Source organism: Musca autumnalis, unplaced genomic scaffold (assembly GCF_047663935.1).
Source record: "Musca autumnalis isolate F117 unplaced genomic scaffold, ASM4766393v1 scaffold_1, whole genome shotgun sequence".
NCBI classification, from domain to species: Eukaryota; Metazoa; Arthropoda; class Insecta; order Diptera; family Muscidae; genus Musca; species Musca autumnalis.
The window spans coordinates 73,208,366-73,223,622 of NW_027411644.1; the positions used below are offsets into that span (position 1 = coordinate 73,208,366).

The window sequence follows — 15,257 nt, forward strand, 5'->3', positions numbered from 1 at the left end:
TCGATAAATTTCGACGGAAAATTATATGAGAGTTTATTTCATTATTCTGTTCTGAATTAAGACTAATGCATGAAACCCACCTTTCAACATGGCTGCAAGCAGTGCAGTTTACCTCACTAAAACTATTTCGGCGTCCATTATCTATTCGGACTGATTATTTTTTAATGCTCACTACATCAATGTAATTTATAGAATATTAAAATTTTTTACGGTGTGGTTAGTTTCTATAGAAATTCACCACAGCTTAAAAATTACTGAATTTTTCATAAATCCACCACACCATAAAAATCTTTGAATTTGCCATCTACATATATAAATAATATTAAAAAATAAATAACGAAAAATATTTTTATAGTTACAGCTTAATTTTCACTATTCTTCGCTAGTGGGACCGTTTCCTATCGAAAAAATTACTCTCTTATCTTCAAAAGTCGGATTAAATCACAAATAGTGGTACTTACCTTGGTTTTACATCGCACTATATAATGTACGCATTATTTTTTCTAATTTGCGCCATTTTATGAGGTGTGGTGAGTTTCAGCAAAAATTCACCACACCTATAAAATTGCGAATTTTTATCAATTGACGAAAACTAACAATATAAAATGCAATTTTGTTCTTATCAGATCAATATTGAAGCTTTGATGAGGCTCAAAATTTATGTAGAATGTAATTAATATGGAGATCAGGAATGATTTCGACTGTTTCTATTATAGATGGGCGGATATGGGGGATGTCATCTTTCCTACCAAGTTTTAATTTGCCACCTTCCGAAGGTGTTATTCTACAGCTAATTATCTATCCGAGAGGAGCAGAGTACGGAACGGTCACTGATGGTTGAACATTTCCCCATGGTTTTCTGATGGTCTTCATGTAAACTGCCATAGCCTCTGCTGGTGTCGATCACCGCATATCACAGTTGGTCCCTGAATTGTTTTTTGCCTGCTTTGGTATAAGTTTATGGCGGCTTCTTTCCTACCAACTTCCTTCTTTCGGGATTTCCTTTCAGATTCTCCAGTCTTTTCGGAAGCTTTAATGTTCGGGCGCACCTTCACATAATGCCAACTTTTTTAATCAATATTATTTTATTTTTCGACTAAGACCACTTTTACTTTCAATACATACATACACATGTATGTTTATATGTTTGTTTAGCATATTGATTTTGTTGCATTTTCAACTATTTTTATTTTTAAATTATTTCTTGTTCTTCTATTTCATTTATTACTTCCTGGTTTTGTGTTCTTGTCCTTTGCAATTAAAATGTTGCACATTTAACTTTGTTTCTCGAACATTCCTTGTCATTCATTGCCACATACATATGTATGTGTGTGTGTGTGCTGCATAAACTGGTAATTTACAAAAAATGCACTCTGACGTCATTGATGGTCACTTAAGAGAAGCCCCAACTTTATTCATTCGATACTCTTAAATTATCGCCTTCCATTGATTTATTGATCAAACTTTATTGAGTTGGAGAGCTACAAACGTAAAACAATAAAAAAGAGACCGGCGAATTAATTATGTTTAAGGCAGAGAGAAGGTTCGGCATCTTTAAAATAGTTACAACAACAATGCTACAACAAGAATAACAAAATTATGTTGGGGTTTTTGCGGTTATGGTTGCCAAGCATGTTTTTGTTAAGCTATTTGAATCTTCAATTCGGCCACCGAACGTGGATTTTTTAAAGAATATTTTTCCATGAGGCCTTAGACCATCAAACGTGGATTTTTTGAAGAACGTTTTTCCATGAGGCATCAATCCACCAGACGTGGAATTTTTAAAAAATTTTTTTCAAAGATGCCTTAGACCACCAAACGTGGATTTTTTTAAAGAAATTTTTTACTGAGACCTTAGACCACCAAACTTGGATTTTTTAAAGAATATTTTTTAATGAATATTTAATATTTTATAATGAATAATAATGGATTTTTTAGAAAATATTTTTCATTGAGACCATAGACCAACAAACGTGGATTTTTTAAAGAATATTTTTCATTGGGGCCATAGACCAACAAACGTGGATTTTTAAGAATATTTTTCATTGAGGCCTTAGACCATCAAACGCGGATTTTTTAAAGAATATTTTTCATTGAGGCCTTACACCACCAAACGTGGATTTTTTAAAGAATATTTTTTAATGAGACCTTAGACCACCAAATGTGGATTTTGTAAAGAATATTTTTTCATGAGGCGTTAGACCACCATACGTCGATTTCTTAGACAAAATTTTTTAATGAGTCCTTAGACCACCAAAGGTGGATTTTTTTAAGTATAGTTTTCCAAGAGGCCTGAAACCACCGAACGTGGATTTTTTTAGGAATAGTTTTCCAAGAGGCCTGAAAACACCGAACGTGGATTTTTTAAAGAATATTTTTCCATGAGACCTTAGACAACCAAACGTGGTTTTTTTAAGTATAGTTTTCCAAGAGGCCTGAAACCACCGAACGTGGATTTTTTTAGGAATAGTTTTCCAAGAGGCCTGAAAACACCGAACGTGGATTTTTTAAAGAATATTTTTCATTGAGGCCTTAGACCACCAAACGTGGATTTTTTAAAGAATATTTTTCATTGAGGCCTTAGACCACCAAACGTGGATTTTTTAAAAAATATTTTTCGTTCAGGCTTTAGACCACCAAACGTGGATTTTTTAAAGACAATTTTTCATTGAGGTTTTAGGCCACCAAACATGGAGTTTTAAAGAATATTTTACCATGAGGCCTTAGACCACCAAACGTGGATTTTTTAAAGAAAATTTTTTAATGGGACTTTAGACCATAGCCGACCAAGAAGAGCGAGCGCTTAAATTGTTTATGTGTGGGTAAAATTACACTGACAGAACAGGGTGATGTTTTTTATATTGAGTATGAAATGAAAAACACAGGAAAAAAGTTGTCACGGCGTGTTAGCGTTCAGAGCCAAACATAGTGGTGGGTGTGTGGGTTCGAATCGTCGGCTTTCCTTTTTCATTTGCATTATAGATCATAAAAAAGCTCGATTAATAAATTAAAAAAAAAAAAATAATGCTAAAAATGATCTTCGCCTAAAAAGGCAAAATTTTCAAATAGAAAAAATATATTGTTGGCGCGTTCACTTTGTATGACTAAAATTAAAAATAATATACAGTGAATCACAGTCAAAAGTATCCACTTCAGTTTCTTTTATTAAAACTGCGATTGCTAAGAGTTAATTAATGATAGCGATTTCAACTTTAAAATTTCTTCAAATGCATTGAACAAATTGTCTACGGTTCTAATATAAATTAGCATTTGACTTGTGTCCCTTATATCAGTGCTTTCATCAAAGCAAATAGATACATATACCGCATTTCGAATCCTCTCCTTTGTTTATATACATTTTTTATTGTTGCATTGCAGACGAGGCATTCTGCGTCATTAAAAATATTAATACAAAACAAAAAATCATTTTCAAATTCTTCCCTCCACATATTTGCTGTACAACTGCAAAATCTTTTCAGTGTACCCAAAAAAACAAATAAAGCGGCATCAACCTGCTTGCATGACATTCAGTACAAGACTGAAGTAAAAAAATTAAAACATTTGCTCTCTTACTTTGCATTCGGGTCGCGTGTGTGTGATTTGCCGAAAAACTTCGTAACCATATCAATACCTACGAACGGGTTTGCTTTAGACCATCAAACGTGGATTTTTTAATGAAAATTTTTAACGGGACTATAGACCACCAAACTTGGATTTTTAAAAAAATATTTTCCACGGATGGATTTTTTAAAAAATTTTTTTCATTGAGGCCATAGACCGCCAACCATGGATTTTTTAAAAAATATTTTTCATTGAGGCCATAGACCAACAAACGTGGAGTTTTTAAAAAATATTTTTCATTGAGGCCATAGACCAACAAACGCGGATTTTTTAAAGAATATTTTTAGACTACCAATCGTGGATTCTTTAAAGAATATTTTTTAATGAGACCTTAGACCTCCAAACGTGGATTTTTTAAAGAATATTTTTCATTGAGGCCTTACACCACCAAACGTGGATTTTTTAAAGAATATTTTTCCATGAGGTCTTAGACCACCAAACGTGGATTTTTAAAGGATATTTTTCCATGAGGCCTTAGACCACCAAACTTGGATTTTTTATAGAATATTTTTCCATGAGGCCTCAGACCACCAAACGTGGATTTTTTACTGGGACTTTAGACCACCAAACGTGGATTTTTTAAAGAAAATTTTTTTAATGGGACTATAGACCATCAATCTTGGATTTTTTAAAAAATATTTTTCCACGGTGGATTTTTTAAAAATTTTCTGTGGCCAAGTATCCGCGTTAATGTACAAAAACACATTTGCATTTGAAAAACGATAAGTTCTAGGACAGAGAAGCCATTGCATAGTCGATACGTCCGAAGATTTGCTTTACCACCAATGAAACCAGGTAACGTAATTTGGTGACTATGTGGGTTCGAGTCCTTGGCTTTCCTTTTTCACTTGCAAATAATTTCAGATCATCAAGCTTAACTCTAAACGAGAAAAATTAACAAAAATCATTAAAAAATGATCTTCGCCATAAAAAGGCAAATTTTCAAAAAATTTTTTCATTGAGGCCCTAGACCACCAACCGTGGATTTTTTAAAAAATATTTTTCATTAAGGCCATAGACCAACAAACGTGGAGTTTTTAAAAAATATTTTTCATTGAGACGTTAGACCTCCAAACGTGGATTTTTTAAATAATATTTTTCCATGAGGCCTTAGACCACCAAACGTGGATTTTTTAAAGAATATTTTTCTATGAGGCCTTAGACCACCAAATGTGGATTTTTTTAAAGAATATTTTTCCATGAGGCCTTGGACCACCAAACGTGGATTCTTTAAATAATATTTTTCCACGAGGCCTTAGACCACCAAACGTGGATTTTTTAAAAAATATTTTCATTGAGGCCATGGACCAACAAACGTGGATTTTTAAAGAATATTTTTCATTGAGGCCTTAGACCACCAAACGTGGATTTTTTAAAGAATATTTTTCCATGAGGTCTTAGACCACCAAACGTGGATTTTTTAAAGAATATTTTTCCATGTGGTCTTAGACCACCAAACGTGGATTTTTAAAGAATATTTTTCCATGAGATCTTAGACCACCAAACGTGGATTTTTTAAAGATTATTTTTCCACGAGGCCTTAGACCACCAAACGTGGATTTTTTAAAGAATATTTTTCCATGAGGTCTTAGACCACCAAACGTGGATTTTTTAAAGAATATTTTTCCATGAGGTCTTAGACCACCAAACGTGGATTTTTAAAGAATATTTTTCAATGAGATCTTAGACCACCAAACGTGGATTTTTTAAAGATTATTTTTCCATGAGGCCTTAGACAACCAAACGTGGATTTTTTAAAGAATATTTTTCCATGAGATCTTAGACCACCAAACGTGGATTTTTAAAGGATATTTTTCCATGAGGCCTTAGACCACCAAACTTGGATTTTTTATAGAATATTTTTCCATGAGGCCTCAGACCACCAAACGTGGATTTTTTACTGGGACTTTAGACCACCAAACGTGGATTTTTTAAAGAAAATTTTTTTAATGGGACTATAGACCATCAATCTTGGATTTTTTAAAAAATATTTTTCCACGGTGGAATTTTTAAAAATTTTCTGTGGCCAAGTATCCGCGTTAATGTACAAAAACACATTTGCATTTGAAAAACGATAAGTTCTAGGACAGAGAAGCCATTGCATAGTCGATACGTCCGAAGATTTGCTTTACCACCAATGAAACCAGGTAACGTAATTTGGTGACTATGTGGGTTCGAGTCCTTGGCTTTCCTTTTTCACTTGCAAATAATTTCAGATCATCAAGCTTAACTCTAAACGAGAAAAATTAACAAAAATCATTAAAAAATGATCTTCGCCATAAAAAGGCAAATTTTCAAAAAATTTTTTCATTGAGGCCCTAGACCACCAACCGTGGATTTTTTAAAAAATATTTTTCATTGAGGCCATAGACCAACAAACGTGGAGTTTTTAAAAAATATTTTTCATTGAGACGTTAGACCTCCAAACGTGGATTTTTTAAATAATATTTTTCCATGAGGCCTTAGACCACCAAACGTGGATTTTTTAAAGAATATTTTTCTATGAGGCCTTAGACCACCAAATGTGGATTTTTTTAAAGAATATTTTTCCATGAGGCCTTGGACCACCAAACGTGGATTCTTTAAATAATATTTTTCCACGAGGCCTTAGACCACCAAACGTGGATTTTTTAAAAAATATTTTCATTGAGGCCATGGACCAACAAACGTGGATTTTTAAAGAATATTTTTCATTGAGGCCTTAGACCACCAAACGTGGATTTTTTAAAGAATATTTTTCCATGAGGTCTTAGACCACCAAACGTGGATTTTTTAAAGAATATTTTTCCATGAGGTCTAGGACCACCAAACGTGGATTTTTAAAGAATATTTTTCCATGAGATCTTAGACCACCAAACGTGGATTTTTTAAAGATTATTTTTCCACGAGGCCTTAGACCACCAAACGTGGATTTTTTAAAAAATATTTTCATTGAGGCCATGGACCAACAAACGTGGATTTTTAAAGAATATTTTTCATTGAGGCCTTAGACCACCAAACGTGGATTTTTTAAAGAATATTTTTCCATGAGGTCTTAGACCACCAAACGTGGATTTTTTAAAGAATATTTTTCCGTGAGGTCTTAGACCACCAAACGTGGATTTTTTAAAGAATATTTTTCCATGAGGCCTTAGACCACCAAACGTGGATTTTTTAAAGAATATTTTTCCATGAGATCTTAGACCACCAAACGTGGATTTTTTAAAGAATATTTTTCCATGAGATCTTAGACCACCAAACGTGGATTTTTTAAAGATTATTTTTCCATGAGGCCTTATACCACCAAACGTGGATTTTTTAAAGATTATTTTTCCATGAGATCTTAGACCACCAAACGTGGATTTTTTAAAGATTATTTTTCCATGAGGCCTTAGACCGCCAAACGTGGATTTTTTAAAGATTATTTTTCCATGAGATCTTAGACCACCAAACGTGGATTTTTAAAGAATATTTTTCCATGAGGTCTTAGACCACCAATGTGGATTTTTTAAAGAATATTTTTCCATGAGGCCTTAGACCACCAAACGTGGATTTTTTAAAGAATATTTTTCTATGAGGCCTTAGACCACCAAATGTGGATTTTTTTAAAGAATATTTTTCCATGAGGCCTTGGACCACCAAACGTGGATTCTTTAAATAATATTTTTCCACGAGGCCTTAGACCACCAAACGTGGATTTTTTAAAAAATATTTTCATTGAGGCCATGGACCAACAAACGTGGATTTTTAAAGAATATTTTTCATTGAGGCCTTAGACCACCAAACGTGGATTTTTTAAAGAATATTTTTCCATGAGGTCTTAGACCACCAAACGTGGATTTTTTAAAGAATATTTTTCCATGTGGTCTTAGACCACCAAACGTGGATTTTTAAAGAATATTTTTCCATGAGATCTTAGACCACCAAACGTGGATTTTTTAAAGATTATTTTTCCACGAGGCCTTAGACCACCAAACGTGGATTTTTTAAAGAATATTTTTCCATGAGGTCTTAGACCACCAAACGTGGATTTTTTAAAGAATATTTTTCCATGAGGTCTTAGACCACCAAACGTGGATTTTTAAAGAATATTTTTCAATGAGATCTTAGACCACCAAACGTGGATTTTTTAAAGATTATTTTTCCATGAGGCCTTAGACAACCAAACGTGGATTTTTTAAAGAATATTTTTCCATGAGATCTTAGACCACCAAACGTGGATTTTTAAAGGATATTTTTCCATGAGGCCTTAGACCACCAAACTTGGATTTTTTATAGAATATTTTTCCATGAGGCCTCAGACCACCAAACGTGGATTTTTTACTGGGACTTTAGACCACCAAACGTGGATTTTTTAAAGAAAATTTTTTTAATGGGACTATAGACCATCAATCTTGGATTTTTTAAAAAATATTTTTCCACGGTGGAATTTTTAAAAATTTTCTGTGGCCAAGTATCCGCGTTAATGTACAAAAACACATTTGCATTTGAAAAACGATAAGTTCTAGGACAGAGAAGCCATTGCATAGTCGATACGTCCGAAGATTTGCTTTACCACCAATGAAACCAGGTAACGTAATTTGGTGACTATGTGGGTTCGAGTCCTTGGCTTTCCTTTTTCACTTGCAAATAATTTCAGATCATCAAGCTTAACTCTAAACGAGAAAAATTAACAAAAATCATTAAAAAATGATCTTCGCCATAAAAAGGCAAATTTTCAAAAAATTTTTTCATTGAGGCCCTAGACCACCAACCGTGGATTTTTTAAAAAATATTTTTCATTGAGGCCATAGACCAACAAACGTGGAGTTTTTAAAAAATATTTTTCATTGAGACGTTAGACCTCCAAACGTGGATTTTTTAAATAATATTTTTCCATGAGGCCTTAGACCACCAAACGTGGATTTTTTAAAGAATATTTTTCTATGAGGCCTTAGACCACCAAATGTGGATTTTTTTAAAGAATATTTTTCCATGAGGCCTTGGACCACCAAACGTGGATTCTTTAAATAATATTTTTCCACGAGGCCTTAGACCACCAAACGTGGATTTTTTAAAAAATATTTTCATTGAGGCCATGGACCAAGAAACGTGGATTTTTAAAGAATATTTTTCATTGAGGCCTTAGACCACCAAACGTGGATTTTTTAAAGAATATTTTTCCATGAGGTCTTAGACCACCAAACGTGGATTTTTTAAAGAATATTTTTCCATGAGGTCTAGGACCACCAAACGTGGATTTTTAAAGAATATTTTTCCATGAGATCTTAGACCACCAAACGTGGATTTTTTAAAGATTATTTTTCCACGAGGCCTTAGACCACCAAACGTGGATTTTTTAAAAAATATTTTCATTGAGGCCATGGACCAACAAACGTGGATTTTTAAAGAATATTTTTCATTGAGGCCTTAGACCACCAAACGTGGATTTTTTAAAGAATATTTTTCCATGAGGTCCTTAGACCACCAAACGTGGATTTTTAAAGGATATTTTTCCATGAGGCCTTAGACCACCAAACTTGGATTTTTTATAGAATATTTTTCCATGAGGCCTCAGACCACCAAACGTGGATTTTTTACTGGGACTTTAGACCACCAAACGTGGATTTTTTAAAGAAAATTTTTTTAATGGGACTATAGACCATCAATCTTGGATTTTTTAAAAAATATTTTTCCACGGTGGAATTTTTAAAAATTTTCTGTGGCCAAGTATCCGCGTTAATGTACAAAAACACATTTGCATTTGAAAAACGATAAGTTCTAGGACAGAGAAGCCATTGCATAGTCGATACGTCCGAAGATTTGCTTTACCACCAATGAAACCAGGTAACGTAATTTGGTGACTATGTGGGTTCGAGTCCTTGGCTTTCCTTTTTCACTTGCAAATAATTTCAGATCATCAAGCTTAACTCTAAACGAGAAAAATTAACAAAAATCATTAAAAAATGATCTTCGCCATAAAAAGGCAAATTTTCAAAAAATTTTTTCATTGAGGCCCTAGACCACCAACCGTGGATTTTTTAAAAAATATTTTTCATTGAGGCCATAGACCAACAAACGTGGAGTTTTTAAAAAATATTTTTCATTGAGACGTTAGACCTCCAAACGTGGATTTTTTAAATAATATTTTTCCATGAGGCCTTAGACCACCAAACGTGGATTTTTTAAAGAATATTTTTCTATGAGGCCTTAGACCACCAAATGTGGATTTTTTTAAAGAATATTTTTCCATGAGGCCTTGGACCACCAAACGTGGATTCTTTAAATAATATTTTTCCACGAGGCCTTAGACCACCAAACGTGGATTTTTTAAAAAATATTTTCATTGAGGCCATGGACCAACAAACGTGGATTTTTAAAGAATATTTTTCATTGAGGCCTTAGACCACCAAACGTGGATTTTTTAAAGAATATTTTTCCATGAGGTCTTAGACCACCAAACGTGGATTTTTTAAAGAATATTTTTCCATGAGGTCTAGGACCACCAAACGTGGATTTTTAAAGAATATTTTTCCATGAGATCTTAGACCACCAAACGTGGATTTTTTAAAGATTATTTTTCCACGAGGCCTTAGACCACCAAACGTGGATTTTTTAAAAAATATTTTCATTGAGGCCATGGACCAACAAACGTGGATTTTTAAAGAATATTTTTCATTGAGGCCTTAGACCACCAAACGTGGATTTTTTAAAGAATATTTTTCCATGAGGTCTTAGACCACCAAACGTGGATTTTTTAAAGAATATTTTTCCGTGAGGTCTTAGACCACCAAACGTGGATTTTTTAAAGAATATTTTTCCATGAGGCCTTAGACCACCAAACGTGGATTTTTTAAAGAATATTTTTCCATGAGATCTTAGACCACCAAACGTGGATTTTTTAAAGAATATTTTTCCATGAGATCTTAGACCACCAAACGTGGATTTTTTAAAGATTATTTTTCCATGAGGCCTTATACCACCAAACGTGGATTTTTTAAAGATTATTTTTCCATGAGATCTTAGACCACCAAACGTGGATTTTTTAAAGATTATTTTTCCATGAGGCCTTAGACCGCCAAACGTGGATTTTTTAAAGATTATTTTTCCATGAGATCTTAGACCACCAAACGTGGATTTTTAAAGAATATTTTTCCATGAGGTCTTAGACCACCAATGTGGATTTTTTAAAGAATATTTTTCCATGAGGCCTTAGACCACCAAACGTGGATTTTTTAAAGAATATTTTTCTATGAGGCCTTAGACCACCAAATGTGGATTTTTTTAAAGAATATTTTTCCATGAGGCCTTGGACCACCAAACGTGGATTCTTTAAATAATATTTTTCCACGAGGCCTTAGACCACCAAACGTGGATTTTTTAAAAAATATTTTCATTGAGGCCATGGACCAACAAACGTGGATTTTTAAAGAATATTTTTCATTGAGGCCTTAGACCACCAAACGTGGATTTTTTAAAGAATATTTTTCCATGAGGTCTTAGACCACCAAACGTGGATTTTTTAAAGAATATTTTTCCATGTGGTCTTAGACCACCAAACGTGGATTTTTAAAGAATATTTTTCCATGAGATCTTAGACCACCAAACGTGGATTTTTTAAAGATTATTTTTCCACGAGGCCTTAGACCACCAAACGTGGATTTTTTAAAGAATATTTTTCCATGAGGTCTTAGACCACCAAACGTGGATTTTTTAAAGAATATTTTTCCATGAGGTCTTAGACCACCAAACGTGGATTTTTAAAGAATATTTTTCAATGAGATCTTAGACCACCAAACGTGGATTTTTTAAAGATTATTTTTCCATGAGGCCTTAGACAACCAAACGTGGATTTTTTAAAGAATATTTTTCCATGAGATCTTAGACCACCAAACGTGGATTTTTAAAGGATATTTTTCCATGAGGCCTTAGACCACCAAACTTGGATTTTTTATAGAATATTTTTCCATGAGGCCTCAGACCACCAAACGTGGATTTTTTACTGGGACTTTAGACCACCAAACGTGGATTTTTTAAAGAAAATTTTTTTAATGGGACTATAGACCATCAATCTTGGATTTTTTAAAAAATATTTTTCCACGGTGGAATTTTTAAAAATTTTCTGTGGCCAAGTATCCGCGTTAATGTACAAAAACACATTTGCATTTGAAAAACGATAAGTTCTAGGACAGAGAAGCCATTGCATAGTCGATACGTCCGAAGATTTGCTTTACCACCAATGAAACCAGGTAACGTAATTTGGTGACTATGTGGGTTCGAGTCCTTGGCTTTCCTTTTTCACTTGCAAATAATTTCAGATCATCAAGCTTAACTCTAAACGAGAAAAATTAACAAAAATCATTAAAAAATGATCTTCGCCATAAAAAGGCAAATTTTCAAAAAATTTTTTCATTGAGGCCCTAGACCACCAACCGTGGATTTTTTAAAAAATATTTTTCATTGAGGCCATAGACCAACAAACGTGGAGTTTTTAAAAAATATTTTTCATTGAGACGTTAGACCTCCAAACGTGGATTTTTTAAATAATATTTTTCCATGAGGCCTTAGACCACCAAACGTGGATTTTTTAAAGAATATTTTTCTATGAGGCCTTAGACCACCAAATGTGGATTTTTTTAAAGAATATTTTTCCATGAGGCCTTGGACCACCAAACGTGGATTCTTTAAATAATATTTTTCCACGAGGCCTTAGACCACCAAACGTGGATTTTTTAAAAAATATTTTCATTGAGGCCATGGACCAAGAAACGTGGATTTTTAAAGAATATTTTTCATTGAGGCCTTAGACCACCAAACGTGGATTTTTTAAAGAATATTTTTCCATGAGGTCTTAGACCACCAAACGTGGATTTTTTAAAGAATATTTTTCCATGAGGTCTAGGACCACCAAACGTGGATTTTTAAAGAATATTTTTCCATGAGATCTTAGACCACCAAACGTGGATTTTTTAAAGATTATTTTTCCACGAGGCCTTAGACCACCAAACGTGGATTTTTTAAAAAATATTTTCATTGAGGCCATGGACCAACAAACGTGGATTTTTAAAGAATATTTTTCATTGAGGCCTTAGACCACCAAACGTGGATTTTTTAAAGAATATTTTTCCATGAGGTCTTAGACCACCAAACGTGGATTTTTTAAAGAATATTTTTCCGTGAGGTCTTAGACCACCAAACGTGGATTTTTTAAAGAATATTTTTCCATGAGGCCTTAGACCACCAAACGTGGATTTTTTAAAGAATATTTTTCCATGAGATCTTAGACCACCAAACGTGGATTTTTTAAAGAATATTTTTCCATGAGATCTTAGACCACCAAACGTGGATTTTTTAAAGATTATTTTTCCATGAGGCCTTATACCACCAAACGTGGATTTTTTAAAGATTATTTTTCCATGAGATCTTAGACCACCAAACGTGGATTTTTTAAAGATTATTTTTCCATGAGGCCTTAGACCGCCAAACGTGGATTTTTTAAAGATTATTTTTCCATGAGATCTTAGACCACCAAACGTGGATTTTTAAAGAATATTTTTCCATGAGGTCTTAGACCACCAATGTGGATTTTTTAAAGAATATTTTTCCATGAGGCCTTAGACCACCAAACGTGGATTTTTTAAAGAATATTTTTCCATGAGATCTTAGACCACCAAACGTGGATTTTTTAAAGAATATTTTTCTATGAGGCCTTAGACCACCAAATGTGGATTTTTTTAAAGAATATTTTTCCATGAGGCCTTGGACCACCAAACGTGGATTCTTTAAATAATATTTTTCCACGAGGCCTTAGACCACCAAACGTGGATTTTTTAAAAAATATTTTCATTGAGGCCATGGACCAACAAACGTGGATTTTTAAAGAATATTTTTCATTGAGGCCTTAGACCACCAAACGTGGATTTTTTAAAGAATATTTTTCTATGAGGTCTTAGACCACCAAACGTGGATTTTTTAAAGAATATTTTTCCATGAGGTCTTAGACCACCAAACGTGGATTTTTAAAGAATATTTTTCCATGAGGTCTTAGACCACCAAACGTGGATTTTTTAAAGAATATTTTTCCATGAGGCCTTAGACCACCAAACGTGGATTTTTTAAAGATTATTTTTCCATGAGGCCTTAGACCACCAAACGTGGATTTTTTAAAGATTATTTTTCCATGAGATCTTAGACCACCAAACGTGGATTTTTTAAAGATTATTTTTCCATGAGGCCTTAGACCACCAAACGTGGATTTTTTAAAGATTATTTTTCCATGAGATCTTAGACCACCAAACGTGGATTTTTTAAAGATTATTTTTCCATGAGGCCTTAGACCACCAAACGTGGATTTTTTAAAGATTATTTTTCCATGAGATCTTAGACCACCAAACGTGGATTTTTTAAAGATTATTTTTCCATGAGGCCTTAGACCACCAAACGTGGATTTTTTAAAGATTATTTTTCCATGAGATCTTAGACCACCAAACGTGGATTTTTTAAAGATTATTTTTCCATGAGGCCTTAGACCACCAAACGTGGATTTTTTAAAGAATATTTTTCCATGAGATCTTAGACCACCAAACGTGGATTTTTTAAAGATTATTTTTCCATGAGGCCTTAGACCACCAAACGTGGATTTTTTAAAGATTATTTTTCCATGAGATCTTAGACCACCAAACGTGGATTTTTTAAAGATTATTTTTCCATGAGGCCTTAGACCACCAAACGTGGATTTTTTAAAGATTATTTTTCCATGAGATCTTAGACCACCAAACGTGGATTTTTTAAAGATTATTTTTCCATGAGGCCTTAGACCACCAAAGAATATTTTTCCATGAGATCTTAGACCACCAAACGTGGATTTTTTAAAGAATATTTTTCCATGAGATCTTAGACCACCAAACGTGGATTTTTTAAAGATTATTTTTCCATGAGGCCTTAGACCACCAAACGTGGATTTTTTAAAGATTATTTTTCCATGAGATCTTAGACCACCAAACGTGGATTTTTTAAAGATTATTTTTCCATGAGGCCTTAGACCACCAAACGTGGATTTTTTAAAGAATATTTTTCCATGAGATCTTAGACCACCAAACGTGGATTTTTTAAAGATTATTTTTCCATGAGATCTTAGACCACCAAACGTGGATTTTTTAAAGAATATTTTTCCATGAGATCTTAGACCACCAAACGTGGATTTTTTAAAGATTATTTTTCCATGAGGCCTTAGACCACCAAACGTGGATTTTTTAAAGAATATTTTTCCATGAGATCTTAGACCACCAAACGTGGATTTTTTAAAGATTATTTTTCCATGAGATCTTAGACCACCAAACGTGGATTTTTTAAAGAATATTTTTCCATGAGATCTTAGACCACCAAACGTGGATTTTTTAAAGATTATTTTTCCATGAGGCCTTAGACCACCAAACGTGGATTTATCCATGAATAATTTTTTGAAGATTATTTTTCCATGAGGCCTTAGACCACCAAACGTGGATTTATCCATGAATAATTTTTAAAAGATTATTTTTCCATGAGGCCTTAGGCCACCAAACGTGGATTTATCCATGAATAATTTTAAAAGAATATTTTTCCAGACAACCCTATTCCCCAATTGCTTATCCAAAAGATTGAGAACCCCTACAAAAAAAAAAAAAAAAAAAAAAAAAAAA

General features: G+C 33.4%; 1 protein-coding gene across 6 annotated transcripts in view; it reads left to right on the plus strand.

The window, feature by feature from the left end:
- LOC141401375 (low-density lipoprotein receptor-like) overlaps positions 1-15,257 on the plus strand; it is a 652,355-nt gene that overhangs the window by 20,559 nt on the left and 616,539 nt on the right. The window lies entirely within an intron of this gene.